The sequence below is a fragment of the Drosophila gunungcola genome (assembly GCF_025200985.1).
Source record: "Drosophila gunungcola strain Sukarami chromosome 3L unlocalized genomic scaffold, Dgunungcola_SK_2 000002F, whole genome shotgun sequence".
In the NCBI taxonomy this organism is placed as follows: Eukaryota; Metazoa; Arthropoda; class Insecta; order Diptera; family Drosophilidae; genus Drosophila; species Drosophila gunungcola.
In genome coordinates this window covers 4,450,939-4,476,309 of record NW_026453178.1, presented here as the reverse complement: position 1 = coordinate 4,476,309, position 25,371 = coordinate 4,450,939, and the positions used below count along the sequence as shown (strand labels likewise).

At 38.7% G+C, this 25,371-nt stretch overlaps 1 long non-coding RNA gene across 1 annotated transcript; it reads left to right on the top strand.

Annotated features, from left to right (window-relative positions):
• Window positions 1-7,779: 7,779 nt before the first annotated feature.
• LOC128257697 (uncharacterized) lies at window positions 7,780-24,424 on the top strand. Its single transcript, XR_008267888.1, has 4 exons — window positions 7,780-8,090; window positions 12,532-13,003; window positions 24,020-24,166; window positions 24,328-24,424. It is a non-coding gene; the product is annotated as an uncharacterized LOC128257697 (long non-coding RNA).
• Window positions 24,425-25,371: the final 947 nt, after the last annotated feature.

Genomic DNA, 25,371 nt, shown 5'->3' with positions numbered 1-25,371 from the left:
TCAGCTGTCGCAGATTGCGGGATGGGGACACAAAATTTGTAATTTGGGTGAGGCTGCTTATGGGCACACTTTGCCCAACTAAGATGCTGGTAAGAAATTCATTAATTTTCGCTTATGATTGTAATCCGCTTTGGGCAAGGTCCACGAAAGGACGAAAGCGAATCCTTGTGCTATTTGCACAAGCGCACGAAACTTTAGTTAAACATAGATGCAAAAGGCAAAGGGCCCCTGGCTTTCCATCTGCCTATGCCACGCCCCCATTTTCCGCGTAAACCCTTCCCACCGACACCCCCTTGCCAACAAAGTGGCCGACCGAGTTTGGCTCTCGGAAACGGAGTGCAAATATTTACAATTTCAAATTTCCACTATTGTTTACTTAAGCCAACTGTAAATGTGAGAGTGGGCGACTTTTCGGCCTCCTTTGTGGGTGTGGCTCTCGCTGGGGGTTATCTTTTGTTTAAAGTCTGTAAGCCTAAACTGGGAAAAGAACAAACTTGCCATGCGTCTAGTCGTGCGCCACCAAAGGGAATGGCCGAAAAAGAAGGTAGTGCCAGACGGAGCAGCCAGTTTGACCAGCCCACTTTCAAGGTCAAAGTTTTTGGGATTAACTTTAAAGCTTAGTCGGCTAAGCAAATATGTCTAGCATACAGGCAGGCGCAGGATTGTATAGCTCATGCGGGTGAAATAAATTAAAACACACACTCGCACATTCGAAATGGCAGTAGGAGTGAAGCTCGGGGAGTACGTGAAGGATATACGGAGGAAAGCTGCCTGTGAGTTGTATCGGTACGCAAGTGCGCAATACATCGTAGCTATTGCATCCTAACTTATGGCACTGTCCAATTCGACCCAAAAGCCTTGGGTAAAAAAAAGTGTGATTTTGGGAGCTGGTAGAGTTCTTAAGTCTATTGAAAATATCTTTTATTTTAATATTTAAGTTGACGAAAATTTTTTATTGAGCGTGCAATAATTCGTTGTAAAACATTTTAAATTTTATAGTTATTGAGCAACTATAATTTTTATTTTTTATTCAATTCCGGGAATAGTTGGAAATACTTTATAAACGTATTCCTGAAATTGTTTTATTTAACTAACAGATTTATTTATCACTTTGAATAAGTTTTAAAGTAGTTTTGAGTAAAAGTTTTGTTACTAAATACTTATTATAATAGTTAGCAATAGCAATACAATATTTTAGGATGAAATAGGCAATGAATTAAGTTTTAATAAATTCTATTATCACTACAGTAGATAACATGAATTACTTTTGTAACTTTGATCTCACAAACAATACCTTAAACTCTTATTTTATTTCCCTCATTGCCCTTTATTACCTCGTTAAGGGGTATTTTTTATGAATTAATTGAAAAAACTGGTATTTCAGTTATGATGTGTTAACTATTCATTTTGTAGTCAATATATATTTCATAATTTTCGAAAGTCCCCTGCTGGCTGTTCTGTCTCTTTGGCGGGCGTCACATAGGGCGTCAAGCCGCAAAAATTTGCCAACCAGCCAGCAGGCTTGGGCTGGTCTGGGCTGGGCTAGGATCAAAAAAAGCTGAGGCAGACGAGGCGGCAAACGAATAAAAGCAGCCACTCTCGACGATGTCCTGGAGCGAATATTTGCATCAGTTTTAATGTCAACCAGGACGAGGACAATGCCTAGGCTGGCTGTTCAACGAGTTGAACTTTTCGCTCGGCCGTGTTAAGCCTAAAATCGAAAATCCCTGCCCCGTTCGTTCGCCTGTGGTCGTCGTTGCTCCCCTTGCACCACCAACCGTACCATCACACCACCGCACCACCTACACCGCCTACTACAAATATAGCCGCCCCACCGTTTCATACGATGATGCTTGGCTGGTGGTGCTGATGCACAGACGGCTGTTGCAGCATTGGTGGCAAACTTGGCACTTGGCCAACGGAATTTTGCCGGCATAAAATACAAAATATTTCAAACTGCCTGACTATTGGCGACCTGTTACCCCTCGCCCCCTTTTTGGCCTCGAACATCCTGCATCCTTCTGCTCGCACAGATCCACCATTTGAGGCTTAATTCTGTCCGCTTGACACTCGCAGCACGAGCTGCAAAATTTGTAGTATGTGAAATTCGTTGTGGCATCGGACTCTATTGCACATACTCAGTGGACGGCGCGATGGAGGGCGGAAAAGTGGGCAAGGCTCTGTCCCTCCATCAACATCAATGCTTTGGCACTCATCTTCTAAGAGGGGTGGGCTTCAAGGGGAGTAAGGGGAGCTGGGTCTGTTAACTTTATAATATGCAAAATAATGTCATAATTAAGGATTTATATGAAAAGTTGAGCAATAAAGCCTGCACCAGCCAAGCACACACATTAACACGTATTCTTGTCACACATTTTGAACTTGCCACTCCAAGCCCACCTCCTCCTCTTGATAGTATGCATATCAATCGCCTTGTGCTCCCTCCTCTCCCTGCAAGAAATCCTTGCGAAAAGTTTTTTTTTCCCCTTTTTTTTTGCCAAGTCTTCGGCGCCCGCACGCATTCGCGGAAATGACACTGTGGGGCATGAATACTAATTCTTAATTTCGTTGCGCCGGCTTTGCATCTAACTCTGCCGCTTCCCGGCTGCAACACGTTAAGATGCCTCCAGCTCCAACTCTAGCTCCAGCTCCGGTCCTGCGCCGCAAAAACTTATCTCTCCCTTCTTTACCCTGCCCACGCAAGAGGAACTAGAACTCAAACGCCGCCGACGACGACGACGACGAGTTGCAGTAAACTAAAGCAGAAGAAAAATGAAATTTTCCCTGCGCAGAGCATATTTTGTGGTTGCTCAGGGGGAGTGGTTTTTGGTCCTTTCGAGGGGATGTGGCGGCGGGGAGTTACGGCTGCAGTTGACAAAAGTTATGGGTTTGCATGCCCGTCAACTACAGAAACAAGCAAAGCGGAAAAGAACTGGACATGTTTGCGAGTCTGGGTAGAGCACTGGATTAAATGCTCTTAGAGGTAACCCCCTCCCCTCTACCCCCTGATTTCCATGGAAATGAATTTGGACAAACTAATTTCTCGATACAGTAAATATTGCTTATGTGCTGAAACAATGCATCAATCTTTTGCATATATAGCGTTTTTACTTTTTGACAATCTAAATAGCATAGTAGAAATTTTGAGTTCCTATTATCTAATTTAAAAAAAAAGTATGTTGGTATATTCCAATATGTTTTTTTATAAAAACATTATTAAACGACATTTTTAATATGTTGTTTTCTCTGTGTAGGTAAATAAAAATATTTTAATCAAAAGCTTTAAATTCCGGTATCAAAGAATATCTACGCTAAGTTTACAGCGTGGAAACATGGCTCAGGCACCTTGATAAAATTTATTTAATTTAACACCAGTAGACATTCCATATAAAAGTACATTTTATCTATGCGAAACAACCGTATATGTTTTGGCTTTAGCCTACATAGTCATGTGCGGATTGATATCGTCTTGTCGATACCTTACAATCAATTATGCATTAGCTTAAATCGTCACACATGCGATTTATATATCTACGTTCATGGCAATGCCAGCACATATGTATGTATATACGGTGTACTACGAGAGGAGGCGACGAGGCTTGAACTTATTCCTGTCCGCTGTGGTCTTCCCTGAGTGCTGCTGTGTCTGCCTGTCAAGTGAATTGAATTGATTTCCATTTGGGCTATGCTATTAGCAATAATTGAATCTTGAAATAATTTATTTCATGGCTTTTTGTGGGCAACCTGTTCTTCCCACCATCGCGTCGATATGCTCAGCACAACTAGAAGTGTGGAAAGATTTTAAGTAAACTTTAATGATTTAACTTTGAATTTAACGTTAAAGCGACATAAAAATTTGTTTTTGTCTAAAAATGAGTAACGAAAATACCTTTAAAGTGAGGCGCATGTGTTTTATTTGCCGTTTTTATTTTCTTAACCTTTTTGTAAGCTTTCAATTATCGTAAGCAATTTCATAAGTAATTTATTAATTTTGACTTACAAAATCAAATATCTAAAATTGAGAAAATTCTTAAACTTCTAATATGCCGTTGTCCGATTTTCTAAATATATTTTTTTAATTTTTTTAATTTTTAGAAATATTTTATAACTTGTTTCTTAATAAACAAGCATTTTATACATTGTTTCATGCTTTACAGTCACTCAAAAACTTTTGTGATTTTTTTAAAGACCCTTATGACAATATAAAATATTTTGCAATATGTCGAGCATTTGTCATAAATTTTGGGACATTCTCCGACCGCTGAGATGGCGATTTCCATGATTTAGAGCAATTTTCAATGACGTGCCTACCAAACATGAGACTCATAACAGTATTAACTTTTGCTTATAGTCTTATGGCTTGAAAACATTTACATGCTAATTTAGTCACTTTAGACCAGGAGACCTGTGTTCTCAGGCCGTTAGGGATATTCCTAAATTTTTTCTCACTTCCATGCTGCCATGGAATAGAGCCATTTTGGCAGGTTACATGGACAGACTGCAGTGGGCCATGGCAAAATAGCACTGAGAGTGAGTCATATGCAATGGAGGTAATATTTCTGTACGGCAATTTGGTCGCTAGTCCCGTTTCGGCCTGGACGTGGTCATGGACTTGGTTAAGCCTGCTTGGGCAATTTTAATGCAAAGGCGTCCACAAGCCATAAATAATTGAAAACTGCAAAGACGTGCAAAAAATGGCAAGACCAAAGGTCAGCGCAAGTCGGACATCTAAAAAATGTCTGCCAGTCTCGCTGAAAATTGTGTACCACCATATATGATAGAGTTTTCGTAGTCAAGCATGATAGTCCCATTACGGCTAATAGGCCCAAAACGATCCAGTAAGAAGGGCCGGGGATCTTAAATGTGTGAGAGAGGAGTGGTAATTGGTTTTGCCACCACCTTCTCTGCCAGCGACGACGGGATAATTAAGCGGAACCCCATCCAGAGCAGATGTAAGCCTTAAAAAGTCTAGGAGCTCTGAAAGTACTCGACACTTTTAAGAGTTTTTGGCTGCATATCTGCGGGATTAGTAAATATATATGGCCTAAAAGAGGGCGCGAGGGCCGCCCATTTTGTATTCGCCCCATTTTGTGCCATTTGTTGGCAGCATTAAGCATATTTGATTATTTCCTGAGCAAGGAAACGAAACGCATTCCTCATGTTTTACTTCGTTAATTAGTCTGTGTCTGCCATTCTGCAAAAATCGGAAATTATTTTGCTTGCTCAGCGCAGATTAACTCTTTTCCTGCCTCGACTGTTGGCAGCCTTGCAGCCCATTTTCGGTTTAATGGTTGTTTTATATGGTACACCCTAAGAAAAATTACCCTGAAATTTTCGGTTTTTAAAAATCTTAGTTTGAACTTTATTTTTGAAATTAGTTATTAAGAACTTACATTTACATTTTAAAATAACAAATTTTAATATACTTTTTAGAAAATAGAAAAAAAAAAAAAAAAAATAGAAAATAGTGGATTTAGTCAAAGGCATCAGTTCGTATGAGTAATATCAATGCAAATGCAAACCGAATATTTTACAGAAATCACCTGAAAATAAACCTTTAACATTTGTATACAAAATTTGCACCGCCCTAATGGACAAGCGTTTTGAATTTCATCTGATTTCACTCAGTAACTTTTTGTTGTTTAACTTACTTTGCATTTTTTGCATCTTCCTGCAGTTTATCTCTTAAGTTTTCACAGAGTAGATGGAAAAAACGAAAATAAAGCCGGAGAAAGGGAAAGTGAAACTGAAATAGAGCACAATACAGAAACCAACGTAATAACTACATTTAAGAAGGCGAAAAGTGAAGAAAGAAAAAAAATACTGCTAGAACAAAAAACAGAAAATGGAAAGGTCAGCACGAATCGCATTTATTGAAAAATCGTTATTAGTGACTTTCCGGAGATGACTCTCGCAAAAATGTCTTTGTTTATTTTTGGTATTTTCCATTCTTTGGGCAGGTACGTTTTTTGACAGAGTTTTCATGTCCTTGTTTATGGCGTAACTGATGTGTGTATTCATGTTTGTGAAATGTTTTGTTTCACATGCGAGTCACGATTCACCTGTCGCCTGCTTTTTCGAAAATGTCTAAGTTAACCACTCGACTCGGCTGGGACTTTTCACTCAATTGTAAAGGACATAATGGATATGACAGGAAATTCGAATAAGTTATTCACATTTTTACGGGAGCTTGGAGATGATATGTATATCCTTTTGACTTTAATAACCATAATATTTATTACATATCAGTTGTTTTTTTAAATGTATTTATGTACACATGAAATTGTGCATTTATGGGTGTTCAAAGAAAATATTAACTTGTGTACAGTTAAAGTCTCTCACAAAACTTAAATTTATGCTTAAAATCTTCAACTTCGTGCAATGTGTTCGTGCAATAAATAACTTCAAATTAAGAGTTTCATTTATACCACATTTATTTTCTTTTTGTACCTATTTCTTTAGTACCTGGTTTATTTTCAAAAAATTGTTGAAGGGCACTCAAACTGTGTAATTTATAAAAATGTCACACGAAAACCTTGCCTACCAAGAAATCCCTAAAATGTAGACGTTCTTTCATGGTCGTGTTCGACAATGTTGCTACTTGCAGAAATTACTTTCACTTTTCTATTTCACTTATATTACAAATTGCGTGCCAGTTCGTCGAGAGGGAGCAATTCAGAAGTTTTGGTAAAAATAGAGCTTCTTCAGTTGAATGTCACGGGATGAAAAACGTGTTATTTCAATGGTAATTATCACCTTTCGTGCAATTCTATTTGACTGCCGGGCAGCTCAATTTGATTATGAAATTAAAGATCGTGTAATTCCCATATCCTGGTGGTATTTCTTAGATGGCAAGACCATTAATCAAATGTGACTCACCACGCGACTTAATTATTCAATTAGAACTCAAGATTTTCTTTGCTTTGGTCATGTATTAATTAGTAAGTCCTTCCGTTTCTAACTATTTCTTTGCTAATAACTTTGAACTGCAAACGCACACATACGTACGCAGAGAGTGCGACACAAAAGAGAGTTTTGCAGAGAAAGTTTCGAAGAGAAAGAGAGAAGCAATTACAAAAGAGACCCATGTGCTTTTTGGTTGTGCTTTTGCCTCTAATTTGGCTTTGTTTTGGTTTTGCATATGCCGCACGGTGCTCTAAACTTTCGCCACCGCTGCATCAGCATTCCTGCCTACTTTGCCATCACCCATCTACCCCACCACTCACTTAAGCTACCAAAACCACCCACCAGCAACCACCCACCATCGCCTTCTTCTTCGTCTTTTTGGCAGCGACTCAAACGGCGTATTTGGGCTGCACTGCTGCTTAATGTTGATTCGCTTAGGCCTATTTTCTAGTCTAGGCCTGTCGTCCTAGGACGACACTATGTGTGTGAAGTCCTGGCGCAGGCGCCTGTGGAGCCTAACTATATTCGTGCAAGTTTGAATAATTCATTTGGCTATTTTCTTATCTTTATGTTTACAAGTTCTAGAGAGTCCGTTTTTGCGGTAGGTTAGTTAGCCGTTAAAGCGAATTCCCCACGACCAAACCTCTGCGCCGGCGAATTCACTTTCCTCCAGACCACCAAAAAGAGAAAACCCCACCACCACCTCTGCCCAATCCAAAAACCCACCACCCACCATCGCTCATCCTCCCGAGCAGAGTCCTTCGGAGCCGAAGTCCTGTTTTGACTGCTCCAATTCCATTCGTTCCTCAGCCGCCTGGCCATGCCAGCCCAGCCATTGCATCCTGTCGCTTCAGTTGTGTGGCAGTAGCCGCTTTGTAAACATTTATCGTCGTTCACCCACCGCGTAGTCCTTGTTGTCGCCTCCTCCGTGTTTTGTGCTACGAGTTTTCGTCATCGGCGTCATCGTTCTCCTGTCGGTCCACAGATCCTGCATCCACTTGTTTTGGCCATCCCGACGAGTCGGGCGTTGATACATTTTGGCCCGTAACTTTGACGAGCGTCAAAGAGAATTAAAGCCCCCGAAATTTAACCACCCCCTCGTCCCGCCCTTCAAGTGTTTTTGTGATTCCAGTGAAAGTTGTGCTTCAAAAATCCGCTAGCATCTTACTTGATGGAAAGCAAAAGTATTTCAGAAAATGCAATTAATTACCAACTCATTTTCATAATGCTGATTCGGAAAAGCTTTTTAAAACATTTTCCAAAAGGAAAACATTCTTGCTTTGATTGCCGTCTTTGGTCCTTCATTAATTTAATATTAAAGTTATTTATGTTTTTGAGTTTTTATTTGGTCTTGGTTTATTGTTATGCTTGTCATTGCTTGGTTGTGGAATTGTAGTCTATGCCTGTGAGAAATAGCTTGTGAAATCAAACTGTCAAAGTCATTCAGTTGTATACTTTTGCTTGTTATTCTTCAGATAGCTGAGCAATTTTGTGCAGCTTTCATGGCCGCTACAATTGACCGCAATAAAACTGTACAGTTTTAGCTGAAACTTAAAATTTAAAGTATTTTTATCAAGTTTTATTCCCAAGTATTGCATGCCACTACTATTTCAATCGAACTCCCACCTGTTAAACAGACATTACTCATACGCACGGCGTGCTTGAGTTCAAGTTAAATGCCGAAGTCCAAATAAAATTGACCTACGCTCCTGTCCACTTCTGAGGTCCTTTCTTCCCGTCCACACTGAACCTTTTAAAGTTGTCCACTCATGGACTTGACCAGAAGTCTTATGTGTGAGTGTGGCAACTGCTGATTCTCCCAGCCGCTACAGCCATTATTTCTTCCACTTCCGCAGCTTCCTTGGCCAGCATCTTAGGTTGTGTGTGTGTGTGTGTGTGTGTGTGTATGTGTGTGGTGTGGGTGGTGTGTGTGCCCAGCTGTGCAATTGTTGACACCCACAGAACACATAGCCACGCACACGTGCAAAAGGCGCTTGTTTTTCGATACAGCTGCAGCTGCCGGCTTGAGCCGCTCCATTTGTGCAGCCAATCGCTACAGGCGGCGGCTGGTTATTTATACCCTAACCTAAGCTGATGAAATATGGATTATTCTGGACCATTTCGAGCCATGGCAAAGACGTTATAACATAGAAATGCGACAAATGCAGTAGCTCAGTATCCCATCAGAGTATTACAGAATCGGCTAGTCCCAAATACATTTTCTAGTTTGCCCTTTCGGTTCCAATTTCCAGCCTCCGGCTACGTCCCACCCATTGAGTTCATTACCCCTTTCAGGCTTAGAAGAAAAGGCAGGATAATATAATATTTAAGCTACAGAAATATTCACAAATATTCCGTTTTAACAAGGTCTGCATCTGTTGCCTATATCAACTTTGGCTGGGAGTTTGAGCAAAGCATCAAAATTAACCGAAATCTTCGGAGCCTGCCCGAGGGAAACCAAGCCCGAAACCACTTATTGCCAAAGTTTCGGCTAACTCTTTCATTTTATTATTGATTATTTTCAACCTTTATTTTCTACGCTTCAGTTGGATACAATACACAGTTCAAGCGCCCTTACTTTGAACTTTGTTTTTGCAAGTGCTTTAAAACTCCTTATACTATGCTGACTTTTTACTAACTTTGATGGTGGAAGGCAAGAGATGAAAAGTGTGGCGACGATTAATAAATGAACAGCTTTTTTTGAATATAATAATAGAATTTTAAAGTACATACCTGAAAACAATATTTAAATTAAAATATAAAATACATCATAATTAAACATTTTTTAAAAAAAGGCAAACATAATTGAAAAGTAGTAAAAAAAATTCTTTGTATGAAAATAAAATACTATTGATTGCCAAATTCACTTTTTTTTTTAGTATTTGATAATAAGCATTTAAAAGGTAGTTTTGATTAAAATAACACTTTAAAATATGTTTTAACTTATTTTTTAGCCTAAGTAAGATATAACTATTATTTTTACCCAGTAGAAAACTAATTAACAAATCCCAAAATTTACAAATAAATACACTTAAATTTGAAGAGTTTTGTTAAAATATGTTACAAAATCCTATAGTGTCCCAGGACACAATTGTCAGGCAATTTCGAAGGATTCTCTCTGGTTAAAGCTGCAGTAAAAGTGTGATCTAAGCTTGTTTTGGACTTTACAATAAAGCAAATGTCGTCAAATCCATACACAACAGTAAGCATCCACAAACACAGACACTTATGGGCAAACTCAAAAAGCCACGGGCATTGCCTTCATAGTCTCGTCCTTTTTTTTACCCACTGTTGTCCTTTTATTTATCTCGCTTGCTCATTTTTTGTGTTTTTGTTTTGCATTTTCAACGAGGCCAAACCGCACACACGCACGCCCCCATGCAAATAACGCCGCACACATAGACATGCTGAATGAGAAGAAGACAAGGCGTGACAAGTGCAGGCTTCATCCGAACGTGCCCTCTGACCCCTTCTTCGCGTCATAGCAACCCACCCGCATCCCGCCAGTACAACCAAAAAGAGGAAAAACTTTAACTAGATGCATATATAAATTGCGTTCTATATATTTATGCCCTGACATATATGCAAATGCATCATGACTGCGTCACAACAGAAGAGGAGTGGGGCATCTGGCACAGCTTCTATTAAATATGCTTATTATGGTACACACAATATGTATGTACTTAATATTTATTGAGTTCTTGGCGATGAGTTCAGAGGAAGATAAAAACAATTTAATTGAAAAATTCAACTTACAAAAAATGTTGTTTTCCCAATTACCAGACTTCAATTGATACAAATGGAATAAGTTTGTCTCTATTTTTCACATTTATCTTATAATTAAATTAATATGATTTTTTCGTACAGATTTATGTGCGCAAAAGTGCATTTCATTTAAATCGACAAGTTTCTTTTGAACCACATTTAAAAACTTTAACTTTGTTATGAGGAATATTTTATAGCTCTTTATTCTAAATCCACATTCATATTGGCTCAGTTAAACAATAAGTAAGCAATAAAAATTAATTTTTGATAGATAGCAATTGTTTTTTACGGATAATCTATATGCTTTCTTTTGTGGAACACGTCGCCATCGGTGTATCTCGTTTTGTGTTTAAGATATACTCCTCCATTCTCATCTGGTGTTTTTGATGTTTCTTCCCTTAGGCTTTTGCCCCATCTTTACTCACACTGAGCTCACAGGGTTTTCTTTTAGTTTTACTGTCTCCATTCGTTTTACTCTTCATAAATAAAATAAATGTAGGTGAAAATATACATAAATAACGGGCACAAGCGCGGCTTTTTTATGAAGTGTTTGAATGTGCGAGTGTCAACCCAGGGCACTTAAAGTGGGAGATGGCGAGGGCGACGTCTGTGAAAATTATAAAACAGACGACGCAGCCATTCTGACGGGGCAAAGATACGGCCTCTGAAGGTTGAGGTTCGCCCCCTGCTATGTAGGCGTGTGTAAATAGCAAAAACCTAGTCGGGCGAGCACAAGCAAAGTCATCATAGAATCTATACGAAGCGGAATATAGCTAAACAGAGGGAAATAACGAGGGAGAAAGATAGAAAGATAACAGAATAGAAGGCATGACAAATACGTTTTCTTTGCCGTTTTTATATTATACATATATATATATATATATGCCCCGAGGTAGTGGGACGTATAAAGTTTGACCTCCAATCAATAAATCACATTAAATGGGGATTTCCGAAACATGGCAATGGGAAAAGATGACCAATAACTAGCCCATAATTGTTCATTGTCACATTATTAGTCTGCCTTGGTACCCTATCTCACAGCAATCATAGTTTCCACCTCCAAATTAAGTTATATCTATACGTATCTTTGGGGCCAAATGAACACTTCCCCTTTAATGGGTGTGAAATAAACCTTTTTGTATCATTTGGCTCTGGGTTTTCGCCGTTTTCCTCTCCATTTTCTTCTGGGCCAGTCAGGTCTCATCATCCGCTCGACTTTGTTTTGCTTGCGCTTTTTTCAGCTTTCAGCTTTTGGCTTGATTTTCTTTTTGTCGCTTCAGCTAGGATCCTTTTCCTCGGCGTTTGCCTTTTACTAACCCAGACAGCGCCCACATAGACGTGTACATATATGTTTGCTTTTACAGCTGCCAAAAGGCTGCGCTCGGCTTCTTTGCGTCTTCTCGCAGCCAGTGTTTTGTTTTTGGCCTCGTCAGCCAACTTGGCTATTGACAGACCTTGCCACCTCGCGTTCATGTCCTTGCTAAAAACATTTCGCTTTCAACGTTCATTTTCGGGGAAGGAGGAGGGAATAGGAATGGGAACTACAAAATTTCAAGATATTTTCTGTGGCCTACGCTGCGTGCCGAAAGGCCATAATTATCACGCGTTCACATGGCGTATACGAGATTTTATTTTTTCCCTCTTAAACTCTTAACCAAAATTTATGTTTTTGCTGCTGCTAATTGTACATTTTGTTGTTCTTGCTGTTTATAATGTAAAATTTATTGTGTTTGTGCATGTTTATTATCGCATCGCCGTTACGCGTCCTCGCATGGATTCGTGCCACGCCCCCGACCCGACCCGACACGCCCCTACACCCTAAACTTCTTTAAACAATCCCTGTGCATTTATGTTTTACAGCGTCTGCAAAAAATATTATCAAAAGTAATAAATGAATAACAAAATACAAAACAAACGCCATCAATAATTCATGGAAAAAACAACACAAACAGAAATAACCAAAAATAAAAGCTGCGGCGCGTCGTTCCTTAAATATTTTATAAATTAATTCAGCAAACAGCATAAGCGAAATTAAAAAATACAACAAAAACATCAGGAATTAATGTAGTGCCTAATGCAATGTGTAATAAAACCAAGTAGACAGGGAGGTGCAGCAGATCATTAAATACCCGCAAACACAGATACAACGTAAAAAATATTTAAAAATCCAAATGTAAATTTATTATTGAATAAATAAGCAGAGTAAATATCACATATGCTACCCGTGAAAACAAATTTAATTATTCAGCAAATTAAACAGCAAATACTTGTTGTCGTTTTATGAATGTTTGGCTTTTAAAGAGCATACAACTTAATTGAGGGTTACAAAGTGGTAAGTTTAATTGAAATAGTATTTCAATAATTATAATAAAAATTGTAAAATTGTTTTATTAAGTTATTTTACACAACATTGTACGCAAATTAAAAAGATATTATTTTTACTGACCCACAGCCGTTTTTTTTATCAGGCCTTGTCTTTCTTGATAATAAAATAAATTTACCTAAGAGGCTGTATAAGAAATATTTGCCCATAATGTATATGTTGTTTACAATATGAAAACCAAAAATTGGATATCTGTAAGTATATATATAAATCTTAAAAAACCAAGAAGAAGGCAATGATTCTTTAAAAATGAGGTGGATGTTTAACTAAAATAAAGAATCTCCATATTCCCAATTTAAAAATTGCTTTATCAACAGTCTTTGCTGATGCAAAGATCTGTCTACCCTCATCCATCTACAAAAACTGAACCGCAAATGTCACATGCAAATTCTGTTCGCCTTGTAACGGAAGTGCAAGCAAAAAAAAGCGAAAGATTTTTATACATAACTTTTTATGCTACTCATTGTTGGGGCCAGAAACTTGGCACAACCGGTGTGAGATGGTGCTGTTGCGTGGCAAGGTGAGTGTGGGTGTGTGTGTGTGTGTGTGTGTGCACGTTTTTGCATTTGCACCACTTTATTTCAATTTTATTCGCCATTTTCTTGCTCTGCGTGGGACATTTCCTGGGGACGAGACGCAGCCGTGACTTTTGCTCTGCAGCTGACTCGACTCCACTTTCCGCATTCCCTGCCCTCCTCATTACCCTCTTTACATTTCTAATTACACGCTCATTTTAAACTTGAAACATTTGCAAACGGAAGCTTGGGTCTGGGAGAGCCAGCGATTTTTCAGTAACAATTTTCCATTTCCCACACCATGAGTTTGCAAAATTGTTCCCGGACAGACCAGATTTTCCATAGCAGAACCCTAACTAAACGGCTGACCACAAATGTCTGGCATCGTAAGTGTCTGAATTGGAGACAGGTCTTGCATCGGATATCATTCCTTCGTCTTGGGTCCAGTGAAAATTCAGTGTCGGTTGTTATACGTATCTTTTTATTTTTTTAGACATTTATTGTCGTTGTAAAATCAAATAGTGAAAATTGCTTAGTTATTTTTAATCATACATCGACTTATGATAATAAAGATCGGTTTTTATACCTTATATAATGTTTACTTCTAGAGTAATGCAATTATTAAAAAAAAACCTAACATTCTTTGTCAGTTTTCTTTTGCTAAATATTAATTTTGTTTCTAAAATATTGTGTTTTTTATTTTATGAAAATAGTCAGGTTTCCATGTACCACGTATTTAAAATCGTCAAGGGCAAGAACGATTTAGTAAGTCGCCAATATTTTAGCTCTATTTAAAATCAAAAAGGGTCTAAGAAATTTAATGGCTTTAGACATACCTTCAGTTACTTCAGAAGGCCTAGTCAGGACTTTGCAAAAATTAAAACAATGTTGCATGTCCTTTGTGCATGCGAGGGAGCATTTGCTGCGCTTGTAAATGTGCGGGAGGATGAGACCCCATTTGTGGACTGCACTTTGTTTGACTGGTGTTTTAATTTCCATATTACGTGTCGGCCAGGGATTTATCAATAAGATTTATACATACGCCACCGTTTCCCTTTTTTTCCTTCAAGTAAGTAGCTAAATAATTACAGTAATTTGCAACACCAATTGTAAAAGGGAAGCACGAGCAAGCTAACCAGATTGAGCAAAAAGTTAATTAGAGACTTTTTATAAGATTGTTTTTAATTTTAAATATAATAAGAAAAAAATATTTTTTTTATATAGCCTGGACAGCCTGGATAACTGAAACTTATCTCGCCAGACCGAGAAAAAATTCTACAGGCTTAAAACTTAAACTTTAAACTTTTAATAATATTATTTGACTCCTTTCACATATTCATGATTGCATAAACGCAAAATATATATAATCTAGATTTCCATTTTGAACATTATTGAAATATTGCTCATACGCAGCATGTGAGCATTTATTGAAGATGTAGAACCCTTGCCAAGACAGGCCAATCTAGGATTCATTTGGAAGGCATAAATCTTGGGGCAATAAAGCGAGAAAATCCCAGCATGGGATCTTTTTAATTCTGCATATCGAGCTTGCAATGCGAAGCGATTCTATGGTTTGGAAAAAAATTGTTATTTTATTATACACAAATTATACTAACAAGGAGTCGTCGCAATTATAAGACTATTTAAATAATGGAATCAACTATGCAAAGAAACTGCTGCTAAACTGTCTTTTGTTTTAATTTTTCCTAAACTTTCCCCTACCGTCTTTAAATGTTGCTGATGCTTAGCTCGTAAAAAAGTTTTAACTGCACATCGAGTTTTAATTGTAGCTTATTTTCCGAATATTCAATTTTTAAGTTGACGGACAAGCTGACAGGGGAAGATCGATGGCTTAAAGTTGTTAAAAAGCATTTTAATGGTTTGGAAACGCATCCTTTTTGCCTTTATATACCCAGAAAACCACGTTAAAAAATACAGAGCTATTTTCATTTGGTATACCAATACTCTAAGAGAGCCAGGTACAAATTAAACCGCTTTAAAGAAAACAAACTTTGGATCTGCTATCAACTACAGATTTCGCTGTTGGTATTGCCAATTTAAGCGAAAATTTAATTGGAATTTGCAATGAATATTTGAACAAACGTACACAGACCAGAGTGTGGTAAGCGAGCAGTGGTAATGGGATCGAAACAAGGGGTTGGGATAGGCTGCATAAAATGAACACAAGTGTTGAGCAAAGTGAATGCGTAATGCGTTTCTGCACCCAGAACAGGACAGGACAGGACGACCGAAAAAAGTCGGACGCTGTCAGTCAGCCAGGTCCGTTGTTTCCAGTCCCTCGGCATCCCATTGAGTTGTTTCCCATGCTGTTTGCGGTTTTCCTTTGATATCCTAACAAAAAGGATGAACCTGTCACGAAAAGGATTTGAGGTTGCCCAGGCATAATATGCCACTATGACAACTTTTACCTAATATGATGATAGCTATTTATTTATCTGTCCTTATAGTTTATTATGGTAATCAGATCTAAAAAATTTTATTGGAATTTGGTTAAAAGATATTACTGTACCATCCCAAGTTGTTTTCTTATGCATTTTGTTTTTTCCTTATAGAAAAATCCATTCAAAAGATGTTGTCTTTATATAACTTTATTTATACAATAATAGAAAGTTAAGGCAATGGGTATACATTTTTGAAAATGATTCACAATAACCTAGTTAAAATTCATTGAATTTTATTACGAATAGCAAAGAAAAGTCTTCAAACTCCGGAAGCACATTTTGAGAACAGGTTCGATAGGTACCGGAAAAAGTGCACCGTTTCCCAAATCAAAGCATTTCTTCGCTGTTGACCTCTTTGGATCGAATGCCAGTTGCAAAGGTTTTGATTTTTCGCTACTTTGCCATTGAGCGTAACAACCACGTAGGCCTTCACGCTTCTCCCGCTTCCGCCCTTCTGTTACATGTGAAATTGGGCGGCTGACATGTTTGCCGCTGTTTTTTCCTCCTCCATTGCTCATGTTAGAGTAGGTAATTTTTTAATGCATTTAAACGGCTGTCAAGTGGCCCACACACGCCACTTCGCTTTTGAAACCTCTCTTCATTGCCTCGCTGCCCCCTTGCCCCGTTTGTTAGCAGTTTTGCAAAGTGAAGCGACGCGAGCAGTTGCCCAAAAATATGCAAAACCCCGCGAGCACTTACGACAAGCCCATTTCAACGGCAGGAGGACTATATCAGGTCGCGGTCCTCGACAGCAAAGCAGAATTTCGACATTCAGCCTACAGTTTTGTGTTCAGTTTTCGTGCACAGAAAAATGTAACCAAATAAAAAGTATGATTTTTGTATGGAATAGGGCAAAGTTAATGAAAAAGTGACCACCGAGAGTTGATTTTTCTTTACGGGGATCACACATACCTAAGTTATTTAAATCTTTTTGAGCTGATTGAAAACATAGCAATTGTAATAGTAAACATGTTATATTGCAGAACATCTGCGATTCGTTGTAAAACCTTCTATTGTTTCCCTTTGTTTTGAGCACTCACAACGTTGGCTTGCTTGTCGGAGCAGAGTCAAGTAGAGGACATACAAAATTGAAATAAAGTACAAACATGTTGCCAACTTTTTGCACAGCAGCAGCAACTACAGCAACAACAACAGCAACAACAACAATCACTGTCTGTCATTCAGTCTGTCGGTCTGTGGAATGGTTTAGGCCCATGACAACAGCGGTGGAGGCAGGAAAAAGTTTTAACTGATTACGTTTGCTGTTGATAATGTTGAGTGACATTTGGTTTGCGTATTAACTTAAGTGAGCGACAGCAGTGGCACTTCACCCTCTCCCGTCCACCATTCTCGACCAACAAACATACATATGTGGAATCACAATCACCCCTTTGGGGAGCACTCCATTCCCCACTCGGATTGCCAGGAGGTTTGTATTTCAATTAAAAAATTAATTTTTTAATGTGGCCCGCTGATGTGTAGCTGCATTCGAGTGAATGGCAGATGCTTTTAGAAATTAATGTTGATGAAAGCGAACAAACAATCAAGTTGAGATAAAATAAATGTTGGCATAAGTCATTCATACTGGTTCGTCCTTTAAGCTTTGGCCATTCAGGTAACGAGAATTCAATTTAGCCAAATCACATCAACCATATTTCAACACACTCAAAAACTTGCCCTTAACCTTAGTCGTGTAATTGTATACACGGGCCCTAGAATCGCTGGGGGCGCATTTCTGTCGCGTTGCCAAATTCAAATATCTTTTAAGTCCTTTTGCCAAGCCAATAAACCAGCACTTAACCGCAATTACCCCCCGTTTTCGGCAAACAAGAGCGAGCAAAGAGCAGCGTTTTTTATGCCACTCTTTTGCTCGTAACCTCTTCTTTATCCTTTACCCCCCCTGCATGTGCACTGCAATCAGTCTTCATTTACACTTTGCACCTGGGGCGCTTGGCTTGCTGTTAGTCTCTCAACTCTCGGCTCCCAGTTCCCATTTCCCATTTTCCACTTACCGTTTTCACACACCCCATTTCCCATTTTCCAGCTACCAGCTACCAGCTACCGGCTACCAGTTCCCAGTTCAGTTTGGCAACACGAACGGAGTGTTTTGCGGCAAAGGATGGGCTTTGGGTGGTGGGACGGAGGTAAACCTAAACCGGGGTCCAACAACTTTAAACTCGCATGCAAGCTGTGTATGGGCACTCGAAGGGCAGCGACAGTATGGGTTACACGAAAAGAGTTGAAAGTCCTGGCAAAAACAAAAATCTCAGTTCGTCCTGAAATCTGTTACAAGCTGTGCTACATGTTTATGGAGAGTATAAGTGGCCGAGGCAGCATGGAGGATGGACTGCAAATTTCTGTTGATGATTAACAGTCGGGGAGTGATTTTTGATATTATAGGGCTAACAAGTTTGGGCCCCAGAACCAAAAACTCAGGGATAGCCGAGACGTCCATCAACGACCGGCTTACCGGATTGCTTCTGGTTTTTATTATAAAACTGTGTACGGGTTTTGTTGTGTTTTGGCCGTGCTGTTGTTACAAAGTTGCCCTTTCATGTAACGAACAACAAGCCAACTCACGCCAAATACAACTCTCATCCTGGGGGGTGAGGGCACCATTCTGATAATAGGTGTAGTCGTATTTCCGTTTCCCCATTTCTGCCCTTTCAACCACTCTGAGTGAGTGAGTTTCATGTTTGGTTTGCCGCTTTTGCATTTGCTGCTGTTGCTGTTGTTGTTTTCGAAGTCATTGTATTCACTTGACTTTTATTTCATCATTACAATTGTTGCTGTGGCATTGTTATTGTTAACATACAGCCCAGACTTTGCCCAGACCCTTTCACCATGCAGCCATACCCATTCGAATTGTCTTTCAAACTCACGTTCATATATATATGTATGTGAGGTGGTAAAGGTGCATGTTAAAGCCAAAATTACATTGTTAATTACATTTGCAATTCTTTGCGGTTGCAAATATGAGTTTGAGACTCATATATATTTCAGTTGAACAATGGTCAACGATTCTTGTGGTTTGTATAAAACAGAAAAGAATGAGAAACATGAAATATTTCGATGATTCAGTACAGGAGTAAACGTTTAAATGGGAATTCTAAACAGAGGGTCTGTTGGCGACACATTCAAACCGGTTGGACAAACCTTTGTCTTGTCATTACAATATGTCAAAATTATTGGACCTGACTTCTCTTTGCCATCCTCTGGTACAGCAGCAACATTTGAGCTTCGCAATTCTGGTCCGTTCTGGGGGAAATGGGGAAACCACAAGTTAGTTACATCTTCATCTAACTCGAGCCGTGTAGATGTCCTTAAATATTCATGTACTCCGCCGTCATCCCTTTGGCGTTGACTGTCTGGGATTCGTCTGCCTTTGGTTTGAAGCGTAAATGACCAAAAGGTCATGTGGCCAAGAGCAGCTATATAATGTCTGCCCTGCCCTGAGAAAGCAAATTACAACATGATTAATTATTAACTTTCGGGTGTGTCTTGAACAGACCTGAGTGACTTCGCTACTTTAGCCCAGTTAATTCCATTGGGTTGAATTGGGTGCGAAGTTATTGAGCTATTAAGTGCACTTTCTTGGTTTTCTCACACCGAACTATAATGCGTTCTATGATGATAATCATGCGATAATAAGTTTTCTGTAAGGAATTGAATGAGTTAGAATTGATCCCAAAAAAAAGCCAAACACATCACTTTGGGTTAAAAACAAACCACTTTAAACGTTTTTTACTTTTTAAGGATATTAATTCTTTTTTAATTCTGTGTAACTTTAAAATTTTTCTATATATTTTAACCAGAAAAAACATAATGCATACATAATAGCTGCCGGGAAATTAAAGTCTCTTACATCTCATTTATGTATTCATGCTAAAGATGGCTTAAATCTTGCCTTTAAAGCTTTAGACGCAGTAGCCACATCTAAGCTCAAAACTAAAATCTTACCTGCCAACAGCGTTTTGTTATCTCACACTTTATACTCGCACTAATGGCCATTTTGTTTGCTTTTGTGGCTAGCCAAGTTGTTAATGTGCATCATCATATTCTTGAGACAAAATTAGGTGGCCAGAATAATGCACAAACAAAGAGAGTATTAAGGCGCACTGCCGCTTAAGTGGAAACATTTAGTATCTCAGCTCAAACCATCTTGAACAGGGGATAAACTGTCTTTATAAGCAGTTTAAAATTTTGTTTTTTCTTTAAATAAAAAATCTAGACTAACGGTGGAGTTTGACCTTTTAAAAATGTTAAACATTTACTTAAGATTTTCAAAAAATACACAAACTCTATGTAAAATTTGGTGCCTCGCATTAAACTGAGTACCCCTGTCTCCCCTTTTAAGTTCCCTATCTGGCTTTTCTAATCTTTACTTAATTAAGTTTTAATTTTCAACCCACATGAACTCAATTAAAATGTTTTTAAAAGTACTTTCATGTGGTACCCGCCATCTTGGGCTTTCTAACAAAACTAATTGCAGTAATGTTTAGCTTTTATATGCCAACGCTTTAGAACTAAATGCCTTACCGGTTTTCTAATAAAAGGAAGCCTACCAACACAAAAGTGTAGTGTTTGTATGTTTCAGCAGGTAAATACTAAAAAAGCGAAATGAATTTAATTTAAATTCATATACCTACATATTTCCGGGAACAACAGCTAAATAAGCATATGCCAGACAATTCGGTAGGGGCATGAGTCAGATATAGAACTGAGTGGGGAACTGAGTAGCAGCGACACTACGAAAATTTTAATTACTCGTACTCAACTTTCAAAACTAACTGAGGGGCTTGCAGCAGGACGAGAGCTCATTTTGAAAATTTTCATAATTACTCGCCGCCCGTCGACTACGACGACGACTTGTTAAGTCAAACAGAGAAAGGGAAAATCGGGTGAAAGGCGGTGTGGGTGGGGTGGGTGTTTTTGAGAGCCACGGAGAAAGTCAGTTGAGTTTCGTGGACGATTGCGGACGAGGACGGACTCGTTGCAGCTTAAAAGTGGGCATGGGGTCTGATTCAGAGCACCACTCACATGAACGGCGACCAGTACTAAACGAGCTTGTACACAGGACCTCTACCCCTCACTCACACAGCCTCACTGCCAGGACGAATAAATATGTGTGTGTGTGTGTGTGGCTGACTTCGGTTGAGCACCTGCACCCGATGTGGTAGCTGTGTGGGTGATGGCTAAAAAAGAGGGAAGGGTGGGTTGGGGAGGGGAGGGGAGGGGTCCTGGTGGAGAGGCCATGCACTTGAAACTAAAGGCTAAGTAGGCACATTCACACAAACATTCCGGCACAAATGCAGCGCCACAAGAACTCGCTCTATCTACAGGACACTGTGTGTGGGTAAGTGGAAGGATGTGTGGGCGTTTGGGTGTGTGTCCTGTTCCACACACACACACACACACTTACACACACATGCAAAAGTTGAGTGTCCCGCTTGACGGGTGCTCTTCTACCTGGCATTGGGCCGGTTATGTAATTAAATTTATTTAATTTGACTTATTATGCTCATACATGTAAACGTGCATATGCACATTCAAACTGCGCATCATACTGCTCTTAATAACTAATTGGAAACGCAAGTAATCTGATTTACTTGGCGTAAAAGATGTGGTAGCCACCTGACATTATTATTCCCTCTTAAAAGCGTACTTACCAAAATATATAGTTATTAAGCTTGAATTAACTATGCACGTAGCCAAAAAATTTGAATACTTAACCTTTAACAAATAAAATACTTGATCTGTAAGCATTTACATTTATTAATCAGTCAAAATGAGCGTAGTTCTTTATTTTTTCTGTTTCTACTTGCACTAAGCTAATTTTAATTTAGGTATGATTCTTTCTTTACTTAAAAAATAGTATGCAAAAGTATAATAATGGTAAGGCAAGGCCCCAGACTTCTTAATTATAGTACGTAAATTTCTAAGTGTATGTGTGTATATTGCTCATCCACTCAGCAATATCTCATCGCTTTGTATGTGAGGGTGTCCTCGCTTAAGCTCATAAGCCTGACAAACAGTTTCACACAAGGACAAAAAGGCAAAATGAGGGCTTACTGAAATTAATGGAAAGAAAGCCAAGCAAAAAGATGCCCAACGCATCTGAGTAGCCTATCCACAAACAAATTATTAATATTAGTCTATCGCAAATCTCTCAATTATACTCTTAACCTACACCAAGAAAGGATTGCCCCAAAACTTGATGTGTTAATTGATTAAATAAATTTTCCACCGCAGAGATTTTTCCACTTTTCTCTGTCCCTACCGTATCATGTAAATTAGGAGAAGCTAAAAGCATGCAAATTGTTTACACGAAAATTCCATAATGGTAACCCGAATTTGGTGGGCAAGTAGCGAGAAGATAAATGCAGAAAGTCAAAACAATGGAATTCGTAAGCCCGTCTAATGGGCTACGACGGCAGACTACAGGTAATGAAAACTTCATGTAACATAATTCAACAGCAGTTGGCCAATAACAAGGAAATCACATTGCCGACTTCGGCGAACAGAAATCACCTTTGGCTTCATCATAGCCATCATCGTTGTCATTAGGGTTTTTTAATTCTAAATCTACTGCAGAGAAACAACCAGACATATCCCAGTCCACCTACACACAAACCAATTGCTTAGGCTTCTGCATGAGTGAAGTGAAATGGGCATGGCTGTAGAGGAGGTGTGGACTGGTAAATGCAAATCTGAATCGTACACCCGAAGTTTTGTGTTTTCTGCAAAGAGCCAAACAAGCGGCAGTTTGTACTTATCGAACCCAGAGATACCCTGCCTAGATAAGCTGATCTGCGTTAGCTTTGCCTAATATACCTTTTAAAACTTCACAGTGGTGGTTTATAAAAACAGCAAGCTGAGGCAGGAAACTCAGCAAGTCAGGAAGTCTGTCGACGTGAACGTCGTCATCGTCATCGTCATCGTCATCATCCACCTCATCCCCACAGTAGTCGTCCTTCCAGCCGTTGTGCTCCACCGCTCCCCTCACCTTTGCTTTTGCTACAATGTCCCGGACTATTTTGGTTGAATGGTCAGAAAAGTTGCAGACAACACAAACATAGCCGGGCCAACAGAAAGAAGAGAGAAGCTAGCTGGAAAGCTCATTGTTTTTTGGTTGAGGACAAAAAAGGACCAGCTCAACACTGGCCCACGTGTGTGCTGTCCTGCTGTTGGGGGCAGGATAGCAATAACGAGCAGAAAATTAGCAAGAAAATAAAATCGATATTTACTTGGAGTGCGTTTTGGTCGCTCATTAAAGATTTACCAGACGCATTTAACGGGCGGGAGATGGAAACGACACATTGCTGCCCTGAACGTCACACCCTAACGAGGTAGTTAAATGATTTAGCGATTCAAAAAAAAAATACAGAAGCAAAAGAAAACAAAAATTTAAAAATATAAGAACGAATTTAAACTTACCTAAACTTTCTTGACTTACGTTTTCAGTTTTAACTTTATTAAGACATCGAAATATGTAAATCGCAGACACAAAATGTGTTGGCTAAATAAAAGGAAGTATTGCGAATTGCTCTTTATTTATTTAAAAATTTCGTTAGCATTGTTTTTCAATTTCAGCTTGGAATTTCCAAGTCATTTGGACCCTCGCAATTGTTCCTTCCATTTCCATTAGCTTCCGTTACGGAAGCGGAAATGCCACACAGTTGCGCAGTCAAACTTACTGAGAGTCTAACTGAAAATCAAACGGCGACTACTCCTACTCTATATGTACACACATACACATACACATATACTTTTACAAGAAACCCTGATACCCAGGGATTGTTTAAAATATTCCGCAAAGCTGACATAGTATTACAACCTTTAGTTTAATTTTAGTTCTATTCACAGCAGAATAACAATTTATTTTTAAATAATATAGATATTTTCAATCGACTCTACTGAACTTTATTATCTTACATAAAAATACTTTTTATATACTAAAAGTAACCAAAATTATTATATTTTTTCAGGTCTTGGCAACGAATAAATTCATAAAGTGTAATATTGCAATCGGTATAAATAACTGGGTCTATAAAAACGGAAAAAAAAACGAAACTAAAGCCAAAGTCGAAAAAAATCAAAGATCATGTTGGCCTTTCACAACGAACACATTGCAAGTAAGTATATTTTATACATTCAAATTTATTAAGCTCCTCGGTAGACAACCTTAATTTAAATAATTATTAATTATTACAAATCAATGGTTGGACTTCTTCTGTGCTCTATAAAAATCCCTATTTCTATCCGCACATTCAATTTACATTTGCAAATTTGGCAGGAGAGCTCTAATTGCTACAATGCGCACTCTGCGCCCCAGAATTGGGTGAGGGTCTTAACAACTTGTGAGCCTCAAAATAATCAATTATTAAGCAAGCTCCATTTAACATTTAAAGGTTGCCCACTTACCTCCGGCAGGCATAGACTGGAAGAAACCCATTAAGTATAACAATTTCCTGTGTGATGGAAATGGAAGGCAACGAAGAATAACAGCAACTCGAAGCTGCACTTAAGATGTTTCCAGCGAAGGCAGCCCTCTGCAGCTTTCTTTGTGTTAGCCGAGTGGTGAGACAGTTAAATCGGCCTGTTACATCGGCCCGGCCCTCAATAAACAATAAAAGCACAGCCACGGCTGGCGTTCAACATCTGAAGCCGTTGGCATTATATTTAGGTTTAAGCACATAATAACTTAATACCATAAAAAGAACGCAAAAGAACACAGACGACGGTCTTCTCGTTGAAAAACTGGTATCAATTATTTACCTAGCTGCCTTCGCCACACAAGAAAATTTAAGCTCTGCCTTGTTTGATCCCATTCTGGCGTACAAGTTCTGTATAATTCAGTGGCGGCTAATATGTCTACAATTTGGTTAAGAACAAGCATACGACTGTTAGAGCACTTGCTAAGCTTTGATCAGCCCTAAAATGTGAGAGCCATGGTATAATAGAAACAAAGTTTTAGGAAACGTTTTCAGCCCTGTAAGGTATATAAATTTCTTTTTGAGTTAATGTAATTAAGCCTGTTTTTCCGTTTTTCTGTTTGTGTGACTTCTTGCTAATTATGAAGAGAATCCTGTCCAAGAATGTTTAATCAAAATATATTAATAATAAAAAAATGTTTAACAAATTGAGCCAATTGTATTGTATTGTATTGACCTTGTATCTAAATACATAAATCGAAAACTCGAGGTTGTATATAAATTTCTATAAAAATAAAAATAGCTAACTTGGGCAGTCTTTTGTAAGCCTTTTTTTCGTGTACCCTTGTTTATTGCTTGTACAAACCACAAGCATTAATTTGGCCCCGCCATGAACCACTAATAAA